This window comes from Ambystoma mexicanum, chromosome 4q, assembly GCF_040938575.1.
Source record: "Ambystoma mexicanum isolate Mex_15411 chromosome 4q, UKY_AmexF1_1, whole genome shotgun sequence".
Lineage (NCBI taxonomy): Eukaryota > Metazoa > Chordata > Amphibia > Caudata > Ambystomatidae > Ambystoma > Ambystoma mexicanum.
In genome coordinates this window covers 1,171,140,831-1,171,144,843 of record NC_090928.1, presented here as the reverse complement: position 1 = coordinate 1,171,144,843, position 4,013 = coordinate 1,171,140,831, and positions in this window count along the sequence as shown.

The window sequence follows — 4,013 nt, the reverse complement described above, 5'->3', positions numbered from 1 at the left end:
CAAGGCGTGACGAGGCAAGGCAGGGGGAACAGAGGGAAGACAGACAACGATCGTACTAGGCCAGTCGGCATTGAGCTCGTGCAAGTACAAGGCAGTGGGGAAGGGAAAAGTGTGGGGGTAATGGGGAGGGGGCAGTGCAGTACATGCGATAACAGTAAAATAATTAAAGACAATAAATAAAAAGTATAGCCAGCTGGTGGCAAGTGCAAGGGTAAGTGCAGGCATCAGGTGTCAAGTGCTGGTATGGGGCTGTAGGGATACAGAAACATGGAAATGTATTGTGTCATGTTTCGTTTCCTTTTCTATTCATCTTGTATTTATATACTGTGTTTTAATGTATTACCTTTTTGTATTGGTATTCTGATGTTATAAATAGTCATTGATTTTGACTTATATATAACAATTACAAGCAAAATGTGTTAAAAGGACATTATGGATGCAGCGCACAACATCAAAAACACAGAAACTCTCGAGTTTTGGTTTCTAATAATGTGGGTACTAGCGTACATGCCTCATGGCGTAACACAGGGTATCTCTTCCTTCACCTGAACCTTTTTCAGTGAGACTATATTGAGGCAGTAAATCGTGTGCCCTCTGCACCCCCTCCTCTAAGTCCCGGGGACGGTCTCGGAAAACCTTTTTCTGTCCCACTGAAGGCCGGCCACAGGGCAGGACAGGTCGGGCGAACGCCCGGGACACCATTATCCCACTGCCACGCCAGCTCGGGTGAGTCTTTCAAGGTCTCGGGAGGATAGCTCAGGGCACCGCTCTCGCCTTGGAAGCAAGACAACACAGAGCACCACAGGTTAGATCCCTGTGCCTGCACTTAGAAACCTCTGGGTATTAAGCTTATTATAAATAAACTATCATATCTGTCGGGAGCGGGGCACATTTAATAACAATAGGGTGCTGATGCTTTTGCATTAGCGGCTATTGAAAAATGTGGCATCCGCCCTTGTTTTGCTGCCCGTAGCGCTGCCACAGCTAAGGCCCCACCACTCTTGTCGCCAAGGATTGAGGTAGGCACACAAAAAGGTTGCGATAAGAAATGAATGCGAGTTGTAATAAAAGCCATGGGGGGTGGTAAAAAATTGGCACTTTTTTTTGGGGGGTTTTGGGGGTGGTAAAAATTGGCACCTTTTTTGTCCAAAGAGGGCCCATTTGTTGAGTTACTAGAGTATGCACCTAGTACTTTGGACCTGGAAAAAACACACATGCCTTTGTGGCAAACTATTAACTCACGGAGCTACCTCGCCAACTCAATGACAGGCTGAAAAACTACTGTCAACAGGGCAGGACTCGAACTCTTGAATGCCAGTCCACAGCCTCTTCCGATGGGCCCCCCAGAAAGCAACATCTTCCTCAATTGAAAAGAATCCTTGCAATTTAGAGAGACAATAGGGGGCGTTGTGTAGCTTGCACCAACCTATAATGCAAGAAGCAGGTATAGCGTGGATTTTGATACTTTGCTGTCCTTGGCAGGTGTTTCCCGGCAATGGAGGGCGCTTTTGAGGCAACCAGAGGGGGAACTAGAAAGAGGAGCTCCAGATACAGATGAAAGCTTGGCCATGGCTACCGCAAGCTGCTCCATCTTTGCACAGAATATCACGGATGCATGTTATGACGCAGTCTGCGTTTCCTCGATTGCACCTCACCGGATGTCTCGTGAATGAACGTAGGTACTTAAACCAAGGTTTGGCTTTTGTGTAGCCGTGGGATAGGCGGTTTCCAGGCACTACAATAATGGAATTATCTGACGAAGCAACAGCTCATTAGCATCCTGAGCGCAGGGGTAAGGGGGCCAGTTGTCTCCCCCGCCCTGCCCGGGCCTCAAAGTGCAGAAAACTGGGACATGTCAGAGCAGAGCGGTCCTGGATTTTTTTTTGCCAGTTGCTGCCTTTTCTGGTGGGGGATAGGTGGGTGCAGAAAGTGTTCCGCCACCACTTCTTCTCTGGTCCAGAAAGGCATAGTTTTCACACTGGCGTTTGTCTCTAGCAATGCCCCGCTAATAGGCTGCAGTTTAATTTAATGGGCGCAGTCCCCTCCTTTCTGTTTTGGGCCTTTGCCCAGAGCCGTTGCTGGGGGGGGGGACTGAGGTGGCTATAGCCCCTGATGTTTTGCTTGTAGCCCTGGATAGAAGCTCAGTGGCTTCAACCAAAAGGCTAGCTAGCCCCGAGTCCCCAACAGTCTCAACATTAGCTTAGCCCCTGACCCTTTCCAGACCTAGCAAAGCGCCAGCCTTTGCAGAGGCTCACCTTCACAGCTGTCATGAGCAGGTACAAAATGCAGATGGCAAAAGCCACCTAAACAAGAGCCTCTCAATGACCATTGAAAAACCGTTCTTTTGTTAGCAGTGCCTTTCTTAGGTATGAGGTTTAGTCAGCACAGTGATAGGACATTTCCCACTGAGACGCCTACACCCCTCCAATTACCTACCAAATCCCTTCGCTCGGGCCTCCCAGGGCTCGGGCTGGTGGGCCGTTACAGGCCAGGCCCGCCCCCCACAGCGGGGGTGAAAGCCATATTAACTTTCTTCCATGTTGCTGCCAATCGCCAAGGTTTCTGGGGCTGTTCAGCGTTCTGCTCAACAGGCGAATGGGTGAAACTCTTTGATATGAGCAGTTATGCGATGATGTTTAGTCGTGCATTGCACACCGTCAGCTGCTTTCATAGTTTCTTGCAGCTTCGTGATCTGCAAGAAGTGATGGGGGCAGACTAATGCAGAAGACGGGGGAGAAGGGCACGGTTGCTTTGTTGCAATGTTGATATATGCTGATCTGAAAAGATAAGGCTTTCTGTGGTGTGTACGTTTTAGATACATTGTGTACCTTATCTGGAGCAGTGGTTGGCGTATGCTCCAGGCTGCTAATGTAAATTGTTTGCGTGGTTGTCTGTGGTGTTTGTCAGAGTGGTGTTTAAGGAATGCAGAGAGCTGCGTCTGTCTATCTTTAGTAAGTGTGGTGTATAGGGAAACTTAGTGTAGACACGTATCTTCAGGTAGTGTACGTTTCATTGTGCCACCTGAATTGTTTTGGTGCTGAAGTTGTGTGACGAGATGTGTCGTCTGTTAGGGTGGGAGGTAGATTGATTTTTGAGGTGGCTGTTGTTACCATATCTTGCCCAACAGACCACCCAATAACTGGAGACAAGCCTTGTCATGTTGGAAATATCACATTTGTTTACATGTATTTGTTCATATCTTTGCAAAAGTTCTTTCTCCCTCTGTTACATCTTATTATGTGACATTAGGCTAAGTTATGCTGCATCCAGTGACACTATGCATTGATGCAAATTACGGGCCCACAGTTTCTATTCTGTCATCTGGGACCTCCCTTCTGACTGCCCACTGACACCTTCAACAAACTCCAACTTTAGTGTCACTCAATCTTACATGGGATTATGTTAAAAAGTAGACGGACATGCCCCATGAACTTTTGACAAAGCCACCATTTGAAGCGTTAGTCTAGCCTCACACCTAGGTTTCAGTGTAGTTGCGCCCCTGGCAGAAGACATGGGAAACAATGCAGTAGTAGCCCGGTCCTCTCACAAATCTCAGCGCTCCTTAAGTGTTACACATGATTGCTTGATGTGCAAATGGATACATGATGCATACCTTTGTCAAATGATGACTACAAGCATATGGGTTTATCTCAAAGCCTTTTCTGTGGGTGTCTGATTCTTAAACATAGCAGGGTGTATTGGACAGTCTAAGGAGATCTCAAGTTGTCCAATGTCAGGTGTGAAATTATTATCCATTTCTGGCTTTTAGGCTTATAACAAAGCAAAATATGATGTTTTAAAAATGGATGCTTGCATGTGTGTTTACGTTAATGTGTTTATCTGTGCATATGTGTATGTGTCTGGGGCAAAGGCTCCGTTTGTATGCACTGAGAGCGACATGATACAGAACTGGGGGCAGCACTTGCATATACATGAGACATCATGCAGGACTTGTTTTGGGTCCTAGAAGCATGTAAAGTGGGGAGCGCATGCATATTGTTGATACAGGGCTT